The 17808-nt window shown below is 44.8% G+C and overlaps 1 protein-coding gene across 2 annotated transcripts in view; it reads right to left on the reverse strand.

Annotated features, from left to right (window-relative positions):
* Window positions 1-9037, reverse strand: part of ddx23 (DEAD (Asp-Glu-Ala-Asp) box polypeptide 23) — a 46668-nt gene extending 37631 nt beyond the window's left edge. For both annotated transcript variants that reach the window (XM_028798687.2, XM_028798686.2), the window contains exons 1-2: window positions 8947-9037; window positions 3005-3069 (exon numbers count right to left, since the gene is read on the reverse strand). The gene's annotated coding sequence lies outside the window, so the exon portion shown is untranslated. The remainder of the gene's footprint in view (window positions 1-3004; window positions 3070-8946) is intronic.
* Between the last annotated feature and the right edge of the window lie 8771 nt (window positions 9038-17808).

Below are 17808 nucleotides of genomic sequence, written 5' to 3' on the forward strand. Positions count from 1 at the left end.
CACAGTCCAAAGACATGCAGGTTAGGTGGATTGGCGATTCTAAATTGGCCCTAGTGTGTGTGTTTGGTGTGTGGGTGTGTTTGTGTGTGTCCTGCGGTGGGTTGGCACCCTGCCCAGGATTGGTTCCTGCCTTGTGCCCTGTGTTGGCTGGGATTGGCTCCAGCAGACCCCCGTGAACCAGTGTTCGGATTCAGCGGGTTGGGAAATGGATGGATGGATGTGTTTAATAAGTTCATGTGAGTGTAAACAAGTGTAATGATGCAGGTGGAGGTGTGTGCTATGGCCTGATGCGTGTTCAGGGGTTCTTGTCTTTTGTTTTAGAGAGTCAGCTTCCTAGCCAGCAGTTCTGTGGTTAAATGACGATGTGTATGTTGCCATCCGGCGCCGCCGAGAGTGGCAGCCTTTTCAGCAGCTCCGTGTATGACTGTATGTGTATGTGTACTTTTCTACTTTTATTTTTCTATTTTTATTTATTGATCACTCCTTATGTGAATTTCCCATTTGGATTAATAAAGTATTAAAGTATTAATAAAGTATCTATCTATCTATCTTCCTTTAATCAACATGGAAAACACATTAGCAGAGTAGTCAGGGAGTTGGAGTCGATGGATTTATCTACCGACTCCACAGCCCTGCTCACGACTTCAGTTTAGAACACCCTGACTAGAGCTGCTGATTATCATACTGCATCTCCGTTGTTGGTCATTAGTACTAAAACATAAGTAATATGCTATGTGTAAATATTCTCCTATTCTGTTTCTCTTCTTGGTACTCACATGTGGCACTTGGTGCTACTGCCCTACAGTCAAGTTGTTTGCCTGCCTATGGAAAGTCATCTCTGATAAAGCAGCACTGGAATCATTGGGTAGAAGGGTCCTGCCATTGGAATGGCCATCCCAATGCTGTCTCAGCTGTGGAATGGCCAGTAGAGGGGAGGCAGCTTGTTAGCGGAGGTCTCCAGGGCTCTGAACAAATTTATTTCCTCATATGTGTTAGTTCTGTACTTAGTGAGTGAAATCACCCGTTCTTGCATTTTGCTTTGTAGTCTGTACTGTACTGTTACTATCGTATCACTATTGTATTCCTGAGGTGGCCGTGAAGAGGAATACTTGTCTTCCACTTTGTGTGTTGTATTTACCCCATTTTTTGACACCCATTGTGCACTCAGTACAGGTGCTGGTCATAAAATTAGAATATCATGACAAAGCTGATTTATTTCAGTAATTCCATTCAAAAAGTGAAACTTGTATATTAGATTCATTCATTACACACAGACTGATGTATTTCAAATGTTTATTTCTTTTAATTTTGATGATTATAACTGACAACTAATGAAAGTCCCAAATTCAGTATCTCGGAAAATAAGAATATCAATTAAGACCAATGTAAAAAAAGGATTTTTAGAAATGTTGGCCAACTGAAAGGTATGAACATGAAAAAGTATGAGCATGTACAGCACTCAATATTTAGTTGGGGCTCCTTTGGCCTGGATTACTGCAACAATGCAGTGTGGCATGGAGTCGCTCAGTCTGTGGCACTGCTTAGGTGTTATGAGAGCCCATGTTGCTCTGATAGTGGCCTTCAGCTCTTCTGAATTGTTGGGTCTGGCATATTGCATCTTCCTCTTCACAATACCCCAAAGATTTTCTATGGGGTTAAGGTCAGGCGAGTTTGCTTGCCAATCAAGAACAGGGATACCATGGTCCTTAAACCAGGTACTGGTATCTTTGGCACTGTGTGCATGTGCCAGGTCCTGTTGGAAAATGAAATCTGCATCTCCATAAAGTTTGTCAGCAGCAGGAAGCATGAAGTGCTCTAAAACTTCATGGTAGATGGCTGCGTTGACCTTGGACCTCAGAAAACACAATGGCCCAACACCAGCAGATGACATGGCACCCCAAACCCATCACTGACTGTGGAAACTTTACACTGGACCTCACGCAACGTGGATTCTGTGCCTCTCCTCTCTTCCTCAAGACTCTGGGACCTTGATTTCCAAAGGAAATGCAAAATTTACTTTCTTCAGAGAACATAACTTTGGACCACTCAGCAGCAGTCCAGTCCTTTTTGTCTTTAGCCCAGGCTAGATGCTTCTGACGCTGTCTCTTGTTCAAGAGTGGCTTGACACAAGGAATGCGACAACTGAAACCCATGTCTTGCATACGTCTGTGTGTGGTGGTTCTTGAAGCACTAACTCCAACTGCAGTCCACTCTTTGTGAATCTCCCCCACATTTTTGTTTCACAATCCTCTCCAGGGTGCGGTTATCCCTATTGCTTGTCCACTTTTTTCTACCACATCTTGTCCTTCCCTTCGCCTCTCTATTAATGTGCTTGGACACAGAGCTCTGTGAACAGCCAGCCTCTTTAGCAATGACCTTTTGTGTCTTGCCCTCCTTGTGCAAGGTGTCAATGGTCGTCTTTTGGACAACTGTCAAGTCAGCAGTCTTCCCCATGATTGTGTAGCCTACAGAACTCGAATGAGAGACCATTTAAAGGCTTTTGCAGGTGTTTTGAGTTAATTAGCTGATTAGAGTGTGGCACCAGGTGTCTTCAATATTGAACCTTTTCACAATATTCTAATTTTCCAAGATACTGAATTTGGGACTTTCATTAGTTGTCAGTTATAATCATCAACATTAAAAGAAATAAACATTTGAAATACATCAGTATGTGTGTAATGAATGAATCTAATATACAAGTTTCACTTTTTGAATGGAATTACTGAAATAAATCAACTTTGTCATGTTATTCTAATTTTATGACCAGCACCTGTATACTTAGAAAGGGGTCTCTCTCTCTCTCTCTCTTTCTAAATTGTCTTTCCCAAGATTTCTTCCATTTTTTCTTGTCTTCTTAGGGAGTCAAGGCTGTGGGGCTGTCTAGAAACAGAGCCAGTTAAAGCCCACTGCATTACTCCTTGTGTGATTTTGGGCTATACAAGCTCCAAATTATTGTTGCTGCTGTTGCACTGCAGAGCTGGACAGTCAAAGAAATGCCACTCACCCTGTTCTCCAGGCCGGCTTCAAACTCTTGGATGTGCTTTGCCTTAGATGAAGATGTCACGTCAACTACACAAGAAGGGGAACATAAGCAGGACAAAATGTATTATTTCAGTGGCACGTAACAGCTTAGTGAATATTACAAGGGTTGTAGCGCTCATGCAGGGCATGTTAAAAAAAAAAAAAAAAAAAAAAAAAAGGTTCCTCTTAATAGCTCAGGTTTAAAACACTAATCACCTCTCATACGCAATTTCTGTCCATTCCATTTTCTGGAGGCAAAGAAGATGGCACTAATAAAGTCATTAAGACTAAAGCTGTAGCAGAAAGTTACGAGTACCGCAGCAGAGATGTGATTTTCTCAGAGAGACACTTTCACGTCCCGTGAGATGAGTCTTTATCCCAAGAGATTTAACCACAGCCAGGGCCGGAAATAAAAGACAAAGAGTAGATGACAAAGTAGAACGTCGTAAAGACATTGGCGCAATACACATACAGAGCAGGTTAGAGATAACGACAGTAGGAAAATCCAAAAGTCTCAAAAAAATGATAGTAAAGATCGCATTAGCGCAAACAAATGGAAATTATTACTCGGTGAAATAACGGAATAGTGAAAAGAGAATTGAATATATTGTTCGGATTTAAACTTTAAGTCAAAGACTTGTAGATCGTCTAATTCGAGTTGCCATCAGGGAAAAGTAGTGTTTCTTCCCAGTGAAGAGGCATATCTGTGAGAAATAAAAGATTTGTTGTTTGGTGAAATCCCAAGAGAGAAACAATTTCTCATTTGTGTGAATGCTATTGTCAGACATTTCTTGTAGAGAGAGAAACAAAATTCACGCACTGGCAGTTATATATTGCGTTGTCACAATGTAATTCCAAACATGGAATCAAAATTCAATGCAATATTGATGAAAAGGCAAAAGTGAAAAGAGATTGAACATATGGACATGGGTGATATGACAAGTGCGCCACGTGAAATGTGGATCACGCAGCATGGCAGCAGCAGCAAACCAGCAGCTGATCGAGCAAACAGGAGGTAAAAAAAAAAAACAAAAAAAAAAAAAAAACGTATTTGTTTCTCATTGTATCTCTGTTTAAGAAGGGGTTTTAGAGGAGCGACCGCATCTCCTTGGGGTGCATTCTGCCCCCCTCTTCATAACGCGAGCAGCAGAGACACGAAGTGGCTGGCCGTGTTGGGGTTTGGCGAGCAATGCCCCCTAGTGTTTTTAAATAACAATCAGTAGACACCTTAGGCACTGCTGTCCAGCTGAGATGGGCACCCCAAGCACAAAACACAGGGGCATCTTCTGCTCCTGCTCCTCAAGAAGCATCTCCTGGAGCGGGCCAATGAAAAACATAAGCTGACTTAGTGCTCCCTTATAACCCTGCTTACCTGACCCCCATCTCCTCCTCTTAAGATTTACCAGATCACAAACTCCATCTCCATTGTGCACTCATTCTGGCAGATACCATTCATCCATATTCTCAAACTGCTCTTCCTAAATGAGTGCAAAGCAGGAGTCACTGACTACACCCACAATGCTCAGTTCAGGATAGCAACACCAGGTTCTAAACCCAGCAGGCATTAGACACAGGTGACCAGAACCATCACAGTTTCAAGTGATGCACCCTAGTACAATCTATATATATTTATATAATTCAAGAAGCAGCCGACCATGGCACGCAACACAGAGACCATGGGATACACATGACAGATCCCTGCCCGTCAACTCTAACCCTCCTCTTGTGTCATGGGATACGCACGACCGTGTCCACCCTCGCAAACTGTTTTACACGCTGCATACAGCGATTCCCATCCACGACAAACATGCTTCTTCTTAGATGGTCCTGCAGGAACAGGGAAAACCTGTGTCTACAAAAACCTGATTCATACCATACTAAGAGCATTGTGTTTTTGTTTGCCTGTCCGCCCGACTGACTGACTGTTACCTGCATTCACCACAATGTATCGGAGTGTAAAACTATCACAGCTGCTACCTCACAAACGGTCCTTATTAATAATTAATAAGGCACAGGGCCAAACTTTCAAAAAGATATGCCTGTATCTGCCAAAACCAGTTATCAGTCACAGACAATTGTATGTTGCTCTCTCCAGAGTTCCATCTTTTCATTCACTCACAGTTGTATCCTCAAACCCACCCCATTTGGACAACGGTGTCTTTCAGGAAGTGTTCACCCATCAATACATAATTATGCGGCGCATGCTACGCCGTGGGTTGGCTAGTTCAAATTATTTTTGCATAGCCCAAAAATCACACAAGGAGGGCTGCAATGGGTTTTAACAGGCCCTGCCTTTTGACAGCCCCCCCGCCTTGAATCTCTAAGAAGAGAAGACAAAACTCCCAAAAAAAAAAAAAAAAAAAACCTTTTTGGGGAAAAAAAAAACACAAAGGAAGAAACACTTGGGAAAAGCAGTTCAAAAAGAGACCCCCATTCAGGTAGGGTGGGCATGTAGAGGGTGTCAAAAAAAAGGGGGTAAATACAACACAATACACAGACCAGAACTCAAGTCATCCTTAATGCAATATAATAGTGCAATAGAAGTATTACAAGTACAAAGCAGAATTCAACAGTAGACGATATCACATAATACGATTTGGATTTGTTCAGAGTCCTGGACATAGAATTACTAGACGCCTCATGACCAGCAGCATTGTACGTCAACGTCGCCGCCATATTGCGAGTGGCACTGCTGTTGAGTGAAGTAACGGATAAAGATGCCTCACGCATGTGCTGCTTGGGATTGTACAAACCGCTGTACGCTCCAAACCAGATCACAAGGATTACATTTCATAGGTAAGGCTGAACAATTGTTTTGGTTATATTTGGCCATTAGAAAATCCCGTTTTATAATCTTAACTTTAGCTACGCCAGGCTAAGCTAGCAAAGCTATGCATTTATGTGCTCAAGTGAGCCTCCAAACAACGTTTTGCCTAAACGTATTTAGTCACTAACTATGTAGATTGTTGGTAGCTGTTAACATCTCTCAGACTTTGAAGGTTTCCCAAAGAAATCCACCTCAAGAAGCAGTGGGAGGTAGTCCTTACACGGGATTTCGAGAAAGCTGTCCTGTGACGTGTGCCGTGCTAGTCTGGTAACAGATGCTGTACTGCCATCATATGATCAAAGCAACCACTCGCTCACATTAAAAAACAAAGGAGGTTTGATGGTTCCTTCTGAGGGTCCAGTCAAGGTGGTCAAAGTAGCTGAGCGTGTTATCAGACAGTCGACATTAGGGCAAGCTGTCAGTGTATCTGTGATCAATCAGTTTGTTCAGGCTGAGATTGGTTCAGATGATGGAGCACATTGAAAGAAACACAGTTTGAAACTGACAACCATCATTTTATGCTCATGTCTTTAGTTGTTTCTGTCTTCCACAAACTAAGGCTGCACCATATTGACAGACTGAATACTCTCAAATTAGAGTGGCAACACACGGAAAAAGATATAAGACAGTTCTGTTTCAAGGATTTGAGATTCTATCCTGTATACATTTAAGTAACCACATTGTGTGTATGTGTTAGAGAGAGAGACTGAGAGAGGAATGAGTGAAATGTTTTCAGAAATTAAGCCAATTTGTATACAATAAAATTATTTTTGTCATTGAGTGTATCATTTCATTGTTAAAAGAAAGACAAACAAAGATAACTGGCAGTAACAGTGCAAAATTCACAATTGATATGCCAGTTTGAAAAGATAAGTTTTGAGGGCAGTTTTAAAATGTGTTAATTGAATCGAGGTGACGGATATGAAAGGGAAGAGAATTCCCGAGTTGAGGAGCACAATGAGAAACGCTCGAGCTCCCATAGCACTGAGTTTGATGTGCGGTACAGAAAGTCGAGCTGCAGATGAGGATCTGAGTGAGCGAGAGGAGTGTAAGTCTGTAGGAGATCAGTGAGGTTGTGAAGAGCTTTAAATGTTAAGAGCGGTATTTAGTATTGTAACCGGTAGTTAACAGGGAGCCAGTGAAGTTGAGAGAGAATAGGTGTAATATGTTCAGTGGATTTAGAACAGCAGGTTATAATCCTGGCAGCAGAATTTTGAAGAAGTTGTAAGCGATGGATACGTTTTTGTGGGATGGCAGATAGAATAGCATTACAGTAATCTATACGTGAGGTGACTCGGGCATTAACCAATACTTCAGTACCGTGTTGCATAAGAACAGGACGAAGTCTAAAAATGTTTCAGAGATGAAAGAAGGCAGTCCGAGAAATGTTACTGATATGGGAGGAATTATTTAGTAATAATAATAATTATTATTATTATTTAATAATTGCCATTATTAGTGTATAAATGGATATAAATAATTGCATATAAACGATTCGCCAAAATCTGTTTTATGTAAACGATACTGTTTTAAACGTTATTGTTTTTTCATCAGAAAACCCAGTTTTCACGTTTACCTGTATTAGTTTAAATGGCACTTTTGCCACTCGCAATATGGCGTACGCACTGACGTATCGTGTCGACAGGGCAACACAGTGAATGCGGCGTCTATCTATATAGGTCTATGGTCCTGTAGACCTTGGCCATCAAGCTGCCTCCCCCTATTGGCCATTCTACAGCTGAGTCAGCGCTGTGCCAGCCAATCCGATGAAAGGACCCCTCTACCCGACGATTCCTGTGATCCTCCATCAGAGATGACTTTATCTTAGGCAGGCAGAACAACTTGGCAAGTGGGCAGTGGCACCAAGTGCCACATTTGAGTACCGAGTGTGCTGAGAAATCACCGAAGTATAACAATATGTGCCAGGTTTAATAAAACTGACCACCTAAGAAAGTTTTATTGCGCAGCAAATATGGCTGAGCCAGTGCAGATCTCAAACTACCAATCATACACATAAAAACCAAGACCCTCTATGCTTTGTGCATACGAAAATGGGGCTGCTAACCCATGCTGTGAATGTCCCAAATCAATCAGACTAAGTGCTCCCTTTACTCAAAGAAAATCCTACTGCTGCGACTAAAGCTTTGTGCGCTCGTTACCGTTACAAAAGTATTTCTGCAGTCACGCACGGCGGAAGGTCACACACTGATGACCGGCTGTCCACTCCCCGTCCATAAAGAGCGTCCACAGGTCAGGCAAATATCCAATCACACCATGTCAGTAAATTAAGCTAACAAATGACACTGATGCTGACAGATGGGTACAACTCGGGGTATATACTGTTACAGCGTATTGACGTTCAATGTGGAACTTTTTTAAAAACAAATACAATGCACCGGGTTTAACCAAGAAGCAATAGTGAAGGTTTGTTATACACTACTCAATGCAAGGAGTTTGTCCATGAATGTAATCTATTAAACGCACTGAGCTAACTGAAGGAACATTACACATATTTATGAAATATAACCTTTAACTTCATGAAATGTGCGGTGATTGGATGTAGAAGTGTGTTTTTGAAAAAATGTTGACCCCTCTCTACTGATGATCATGAGACAAAGCAGGTATTAAACAAATGAGGGTGGGCATGAGAGATCACACACCCTCACGCTACAGATGTGCCCCCTAACCAAGGCACACTCCAACTCTGAATGAGGCGCCAGCACCATCCAAACACCACTGGAAGGTCCTCCATATACGCAGATACGACAAGCATGCTCAAACGATATTTTCCAATGTCGGTTTTCTAAAGAAACAAACTAACAAACACCGGACCACGTCCTGAATTCCCAGTAAACCGAGTCGCTCCATCACCGAGGACTTCACAGCCGCTCACTTTCGGACTTTCCCGGATCTCTCCTAAGCGCGCTACACTCGTCTCGTTAAACCGCTTAACTTCTGCTACTTTTCCTCCTCAACGTCCCATTCCGAACGTGTGTGCTCTTGCTAGAGCCAGTCCCTCACGTGCTACGTAACGAAACACAAACATTCCCAACAACACGAGGACAAAAAAAAGTCAAACGCACTACAGCGAGACTTACAGTTCAACGCCGATAGCGGAGCTCCTCTCTTCTACAACACCGCCATGTTGCGGAAATACGTCACACTGTAAGTGACCGCGCTGCCTGCTGGGACGGCCGCACAGTGAGTCGGCGCGCCTTAGAAAAGTGACCAATCCCAGCACGAGCTGCGGAACCTTCTGGTCATGAGACCGGAAACGGAGATGAGCGCGACGCTTTTTGTGCGTTTCTGTTTATGTCTTCGCTAAAAGTGCGAGTGCCTTGTTTTGGGAGTCATCTCACTACAGACGCACGTATCGATATTTGAAACGGGCTGATTGGATTTTATGGTTATATTAATGGACGCGAACACAAATTCAAATTTGATTTTTAAAATATAAATAGTTATTCTTTTTTAACAGTGATCGATATAGTGAGAAGTTAAGCAAGACGACACCTTTTAATGGCTAACTAAAAAGCTTTCGATGCCAGAAGAAGGGGTCTGAGTTGCCTCGAAAGCTTGCATAGAGTTAGCCAATAAAGGGTGTCATTTTATGTAACTTCTCACTACATCCATAAAGGCTAAAACAATACCCTTGTACTGTTAACAGTAATCGATACAAATGCAAACATCACAGAAGAACACTGAGGAGTTTCAGACAACGAATTATTCAGCAAGTGTGTCAAGAGCGCAGCACTGCAACTGCCAAGTCAGAAGTTTGTTTTATTTTTTAATGAAGCTGAGGATCTGAGGTGAGCCAGTGAAAGGCGACCAGATTTCCATGTCCAGGTCCTCCTGGCGTGGAGTCTCCAGGTGTCTGTCCAAAGACCTGCAGATTAGGTGAGTCATTAGGGTGAAGCCAAGTGTGTGTGTGCATTGTGATGGACTCTGTCCAGGGTTTGCTTCTGCTTTGTGTCCTGTGCTAGATTGGGTAATATAAACTGCTCAAAAAAATGAAAGGACCACATCAAATCTCAACGGGAAAACAGCTCCTGCTGGTCATCTCTGCTGCTATGGACTGATATGGTGATGTGTGAGGAACGAAAGGATGGAAATGAAGATGATCAGCCGACCGAGGGACACTCCGAAAATCAAAGGGAAAAAATGATTGGGCGGGCAGGCGAGTCCAGTTGGCATAAATGTCATTACAGCAACTCCAAATCGTACTCAGTAGTTTGTATGCCCCCCCCCCCCCCCCCAATGCCTGACAACGTCCTAATGAGATGTCAGATGGTGTCCTGGGGGATCTCCTCCAGGATCTGGACCAAGGCATCACTGAGCTCCTGGACAGGCTGAGGCGTCGGATGGACCCAAACATAATGTCCCACCCAGAGGTGTTCTATTGGATCGAGGTCAGGCGAGTGAGCAGGGGGGCAGTCAATGGTATCAATCCCTTCATCCTCTCGCTACATGAGGCTGGGCATTGTTGGTCACCAACATAGGGTCAGCCAATGGATCCAAGGATTTCATCCTGATACCTAATGGCAGTCAAGGTGCTCACCGTTGTCTGCCCTGTGCAGGTCTGTGTGTCCCTCCATGGATATGCCAGTCCAGACCATCACTGACCCAGCACCAAACCGGTCATGCTAAACGATGTGACAGGCAGCATAACGTTCTCCACGGCTTCTCCAGACTCTTTCACGTCTGTCACGTGCTCAGGGTGAACCTGCTCTCATCTGTGAAAGGCACAGAGTGCCACTTCTGGTATTCTATGGCAAATGCCAATCGAGGTCCACGGTGCCTACTTGAGGACATTGTCAGGCCATTTGGGCCACCCTCATGAAGTCTGTTTCTGATTGTTTGGTCAAAAACATTCACACCAGTGGCCTGCCTGCCTGCTGGAGGTCATTTTGTAGGCTCTGCCAGTGCTCATCCTGTTCCTTGTTGCACAAAACAGCAGATAGCGGTGGGTTCTGCTAGTGAGTTAATGACCTTCTATGAGGGACCCTGTCCAGCTCTCTTAGAGGAACCGCCTGCCTGTCTCCTGGAATCTCCTCCATGCCCTTGAGACTACGCTGGGAGACACTCAGAGAGCGGGTCACAATGGCAGGTCGGTTCAGGGCCTTCCTGCTCAAACGACTCTGAAGTTGTTTTTTTTTAAAAAGAATGAATCGAGTCGGCTTAATTAATTTCGTGAGGTCGTTCCAAAGTCTGGGCGTCACACAGCTGAAGGCCCTGCTGTCACCCACGGAGCACAGGTCAGCTTAGGGCACAACCAGGGGGCCAGAATGAGTGGACCTTAGTGGGTGAACAGGAGCAGAGCGATGGAGGACTTTACTGATGATGTTGGGTTACTGGTGCTGTGTACACTTGAACGTGGCATACGCACTCAGAAACAGTGTGGACGAGGACAGGCCACTCAGCCCACCAAAGTTCACCAGTCCCACCCATTTAATTCTTCTAAAAAAACATCAAGGGGAGTTTTGAATGCCCCTTACAAGTCCTACGGTCTACCAGACCACTTGGTCACGTCTGTCTGTGGCTCTCGATCTGAACTGAACATAAACTTCCTGATGTTTGGGTGAAATTTACTATTAAGTTTCCAGCTGTGTCCCCGTGTTCTTGATGACCTCATTTTAAAGTCACTGTCTGATCCACTGCACTGATTCACTTCATCATTTTAAACACTTCAGTTAGGTCTCCTCTTCATCTCCTTAAGGCTCAGCTCTTTTAATCTTCATAACACGCCACATGTAGCCCTCAATCAGCCTCGTCGCTCTTCTCAGGACTTCCTCCAGTGCTGCTGTGTCTTTATGGAGTCATAAACTGACCACAGGACTCCAGATGAGGCCTCACCAGTGTGTTATAAACCTCCTGGGACATCAAGGCGCTATATAACCTGACATTCTGTTAGCCTTCTTAATGCTGACAGTTGATAGCTTAGAGTCCACTACGACTCCTAAGTCCTTCTCATAAGGTGGACTCTCGATTATCAGACCCCCAATTGTGTATTCACACCTTACATTTTTCCTTTCTATCTGTAATTCTTTCCATTTAATGACATTAAATTTCATCGTCCACAAATCTGCCCAAGCCGGTCTGCTGTCCAAGTCCCTCTGTGATGGTTCAATGGATTCTCGATTATCTGCCAGTCCACCTATCTTGGTATCATCTACCAACTTCACCAGTTTCTTCTTTATATTCCTATCTAAATCATTTATATATATATTACAAACAGCAGCCCCATCACTGCCCCCTGCTGGTCACCACTCTTAACGACACCCAATTCTGATGAGGGTCCTCTCACCGTCACCCTCCACTTCGTGTATCTGAGTCAATTCTGCCCCCATTGACACCCCACACCCTGTATTGGCACTTCTTGTAGTTTGATGCCCACCTGTCATGTGGCACTTTATGAAATGTTTTCTGACGCACCAACAACACCCATTCCTTTCTATCGCACGTTTTCATACAAATGCTGGCGCTCAAAGTGTTTTACAGAATGAAGAAAGAAAAAATATAAAAATAAAAATTAAGCAATACTAAGTAACATAGAAAAATAATCCATCCATCCATCCATTATCCAACCCGCAATATCCTAATTATAGGGTCACTGGGGTCTGCTGGAGCCAATCCCAGCCAACACTGGGCGCAAGGTAGGAAACAAACCCTGGGCAGGGCACCAGCCCACTGCAGGGCACACACACACACCAAACACAATTTAGGATCGCTTAACCTGCATGTCTTTGGACTGTGGCAGGAAACCCACGCAGACACAGGGAGAACATGCAAACTCCACGCCGGGAGGACCAGGGAAGCGAACCTCAGGTCTCCTAACTGCGAGGCAGCAGCACTACCCACTGCGCCACCCTAGAAAGATAAAATAAAGTTAAAATAAAAGTAAGGTCCGATGGCCAGTGAGGACAGAAAAAACAAACAAAAAAAAATCTGCAGGGGTTCCACAAACACAAGACCACCCAGCCCGCCCCCACTAGGCATTCCACCTAAGTCCTGATCAATAATCTCATCTGCTCCACTCTGATCGTTTTCTTGTGTTTCCACCTCATAGAATTTCAGCCTGTTAGTAAAACGCGACCCCCTCGTCTGACCCCATGCTGACTGTCCTGTCCTTGTCAGGTGTTGTCAATCTTATCGTTAATAATTCTTTCCATTAATTTTCCTGTGATGCCCGTTAAGCTTACTGTCCTGTATTTGCTCTGATCTGCCCAGTCACCCTTCTTATATAATGGGATGATATTTGCCATTTTCCAGTCCTTCACAATCTCTCCAGTGCCCACTGACTTCCTAAATGCGTGTCATGGGTTTACATCTGTAGTCACTAATGTCAGATAGATAGATAGATAGATAGATAGATAGATAGATAGATAGATAGATAGATACTTTATTAATCCCAATGGGAAATTCACACGTTAGCCCTAACCCTAACCCTAATGTCCTAAAGCACTCTGTGATAAATCTGAGCTGCTCCTAGTGATTTGTATGAATACTAAATTTAAGGGGAAAAGCCTTGTAAGATTAATTAGGACCTATGGACTTGAAACGGGGCGCCCCACCCTGCCCTTGGAAATGCTTTTCATTTATGTCTGTCTGCAAATGTGGCGGCTGTTGGCACTCAGCTTAGTCCGTGTTTGGACTTTAATGTCAGCCTGTGGCAAGATAAGCTGTGGACAGGTAAGTGATGAAAAGCACAAGAAGAGAGAGACCTGCGAGAACGACGTAAACCCGTGGACATCGTAATCGTCTGACAGTCGCTGGTACTATTTATCTGACGAGGTAAAAAGGTCGTATTGTGGCAGCAGAGCTGGCACTAAGCTAAAAATGAAGCAGCTTGCGAGAAAGTGGCGTTTTAAGCCTTTGGTGCCTTCTGTGGTCCTGAGAAATGTGAACTCAATCTCAAATAAGATCGACGGACTGGCTGCGCTGGTGAAAAATGTAAGGACCTACAGAGAATGCAGTTTGTTGTGTTTTTGCGAAACGTGGCTAAATAACACCATCCCAGATGCCAACGTGGAGCTACCCGGGTTTAGCACAGTTAGAGCGGACAGAGATGCAAGTACCTGTGGTAAGCACAAAGGAGGAGGACTCGCTCTCTATGTTAATACACAGTGGTGTCACTCTGGACATGTTAACGTCAAAATCTCCACTTGCTGCAGGACATCGAACTGTTGGCTGTGAGTTTACGTCCCTACTATTTGCCCAGAGAGTTTGGACATGTCATTGTTGTCATCGTGTATCCCTCCTCAGGCGGACGGGGAGACAGCGAGTGACATCATCCATTCCACTGTTGCTAAGTTACAAACGCAGCACCCTGAGGCGCTTGTGCTAATCACTGGAGACTTTAACCATGTGACGCTGGACAAAACATTACCTGCATTCTCCCAGTATGTGCACTGTAACACCCGGGGAAATAAGACAATTGATTTACTGTATGCAAACGTTAAAGACGCATACAGCGCCACCCCGCTGCCTGCGCTTGGGAAAGGAGATCATAACCTGGTTCAGCTTCAGCCTCACTATAAACCAAAAGTTAGAGTCCTACCTGTAACCACACGATCATTCAGGAAGTGGACCCCGGAGGCTGAGAATACTCAGAGAGACTGGAACTACAGACTGGGATATCCTGCAGGGATCTCATAGTGAGAACATTGAGGAGGTTGTTGACTGCACTACTGACTACATCAACTTCTGTATGGACATTGTAGTTCCAGTAAGAACAGTACGCTGCTATGCTAACAACAAGCCATGGATTACAAGTGACATCAAGGGCCTTTTGAATCAGAAGAAAAGGGCTTTTAAAGACGGTGATCAGCATGAGCTCAAGCGCGTGCAGAAGGAACTCAGAGTCCAACTCAGGGCGGCGAAGGAGCAGTACAGGAGAAAGCTGGAGCAGAAGTTGCAGAATAACAGCATGAAGGAAGTGTGGGATGGGATGAAGATCATCACTGGCTGCAGCTCGAAGCGGGGTTCTTTAACAGGTTTGACCACCCTAACCCACTCTCACCTCGGAGTACTGCACCCTCCACACATCCTTCTGCTGATACCAGCATAGGAAAGACATCCCCACCCATAATTACAACAGCGCAAGTGAGCAGAGAGCTGAGGAGACTTCGTGCCAGCAAAGCAGCGGGTCCAGATGGAGTATCGCCACGACTGCTGAAGGTCTGTGCATCGGAGCTGGGGGGTCCTCTACAGCGCATCTTCAACCTGAGCCTGGAACAGGGGAGAGTCCCGAGGCTTTGGAAAACATCTTGTATCACCCCAGTCCCAAAGGTATCACGTCCTAGTGAGCTGAATGACTTTTGGCCTGTTGCTCTGACATCACATGTGATGAAGACCATGGAGAGGCTGCTGCTTCACCACCTTAGGCCACAGGTTCAACACGCCCTCGGCCCTCTGCAGTTCGCATATCAGGAGAAGGTGGGAGCGGAAGATGCCATCATCTATATGCTACACCGATCCCTCTCTCACTTGGACAGAGGCAGTGGTGCTGTAAGAATTATGTTTCTGGACTTCTCTAGCACCTTCAACACCATCCAACCTCTGCTCCTTAGGGACAAGCTGACAGAGATGGGATTAGATTCATACCTAGTGGCATGGATCGTGGACTATCTTAAAGACAGACCTCAGTATGTGCGTCTTGGGAACTGCACGTCTGACATTGTGGTCAGCAACACAGGAGCACCACAAGGGACTGTACTTTCTCCGGCCCTGTTCAGCCGATATACATCGGACTAACAATACAACTCGGAGTCCTGCCATGTGCAAAAGTTCGCTGATGACACTGCTATCGTGGGCTGTATCAGAAATGGGCTGGAGGAGGAGTATAGGGACCTAATCAATGACTTTGTTAAATGGTCCAACTCAAACCACCTACACCTGAACACCAGCAAAACCAAAGAGCTGGTGGTGGATTTTAGGAGGCCCAGACCCCTCATGGACCCCGTGATCATCAGAGGTGACTGTGTGCAGAGGGTGCAGACCTATAAATACCTGGGAGTGCAGCTGGATGATAAATTAGACTGGACTGCCAATACTGATGTGCTGTGCAAGAAAGGACAGAGCCGGTTATACTAACTTAGAAGGCTGGCTTCCTTCAACATCTGCAATAAGATGCTGCAGATGTTCTATCAAACAGTTGTGGCGAGCGCCCTCTTCTACGCAGTGGTGTGCTGGGGAGGCAGCATAAAGAAGAAAGACGCCTCACGCCTGGACAAACTGGTGAGGAAGGCAGGCTCTATTGTTGGCATGGAGCTGGACAGTTTAACATCTGTGGCAGAGCGATGGGCGCTGAGCAGACTCCTGTCAATTATGGAGAATCCACTGCATCCACTGAACAGGATCATCTCCAGACAGAAGAGCAGCTTCAGTGACAGACTGCTGTCACCGTCCTGCTCCACAGACAGATTGAGGAGATCGTTCCTCCCCCAAACTATGCGACTCTTCAATTCCACCGGGGGGGGTAAACGTTAATATTTAACATTATACATAGTTATTGTCTGTTGTTTCTGCATTGTTATCACTCTTTAATTTAATATTATTATTATCAGTATGCTGCTACTGGAGTATGGGAATTTAATAAAGTATCTATCTATCTATCTATTATATAGCGCCTTTCACATCTATCTATCTACTGTTGAATTCTGCTCTGCACTTGTAATATTTCTGTTTCACTATTATATTATATTGATGATGACTTGTGTTCTGTATATTTTATTGTATTGACCCCCCCCCACCGCTCGCCCAGCCTACCTGGACAGGTGGTCTCTCTCTGAATTGCCTCTCCTGAGGTTTCTTCCATTCTTTTCCTTGTCTTCTTAGAGAGTCGAGGCTGGGGGGCTGTCAAGAGTCAGGCCCATTAAAGCTGACTGCGGCCCCCCTTGTGTGATATTGTATTGTATTTGTTTGTTCGTTCCTTTGTTCCTTTTTCTTTTTGTTTCTTCATTCACTTGTTCACGTGTGTTTAAGGCTTTGGACATTCAGATCCCACTTTGTCCCACGACTCCCCCTGAGTCGGTCACTTTACCTGCCTGGGCTCCAACTGGACGCACTGCAGAGGTGAAATGTGACGAGTGACCTTAAAGGTGTCAGCCAGTCTGTGTTTGTGACGTTTGCTGTGTGGTGAATCTTTGAGACGGGGCAGGAGATTCATTTAAAAAGACCGCCCCCACCCCCTGATCCCCCTGTTCTCCCAGATCAAATCCCCTTTCATCTGTCAAGAGGTCCACACAGCACAGCAGGTAGTGACGTGCTTAGTGACCGTGACTTGAAGAAGGACATGACAGGACAGTCACTCCCTGCTGCACTTGAGAAGATGATCAGGTCTGGCCGTGGCCTTGAGGTTGAGGTTTGTCCACTTTGAGTGGCCGGTCAGAAGCTGAGGGTGGGACCTTCTCTGCAGCTTTGATGAAGGAGGAGGAGGAGGACCACTCAGTCCAGCAGTGCGCTCTTTCAGGACAAGTTTGTGGTGCCACCATCGACACGATCAAAAATACATAAAGTAAAAGACGAATAAAACACAAAAGTGCCGACTGATGCGTAACTGAGACGAGGAGTCGTGTGGAAAAATAACACAAAAAAAAAACATTAAATAAATGGAGAGAACGTCATCTATAAAGAAACAAACGTAAAATAAAATGAAAGGCACAAAACCCAAACATTAAAAACTCCAAAAGTGTCTTTAAAGGGTCTAAAAATCTCAAAACAGGAAGGTAACGGAAGGACAACGTTAGATGAGGACGAGGTGGCGCTGCCCCCACAGAGGATCATGGGAGCTGTAGTCCGGGGAGGATGGGTATTCCCCTACTTTATGGCTGCTCCACATGGGTACTCGGGGGGTCCGGCCTAGAAGGGAGCCTGTTAGAGGAGGAGGACCCCGTGACTGACCAGAGGAGAGAGAAGGCTGAGCGTCTGACAAGTTACATACCCGGATTTGAACCCGGGAC

Source organism: Erpetoichthys calabaricus, chromosome 3, assembly GCF_900747795.2.
Source record: "Erpetoichthys calabaricus chromosome 3, fErpCal1.3, whole genome shotgun sequence".
In the NCBI taxonomy this organism is placed as follows: Eukaryota; Metazoa; Chordata; class Cladistia; order Polypteriformes; family Polypteridae; genus Erpetoichthys; species Erpetoichthys calabaricus.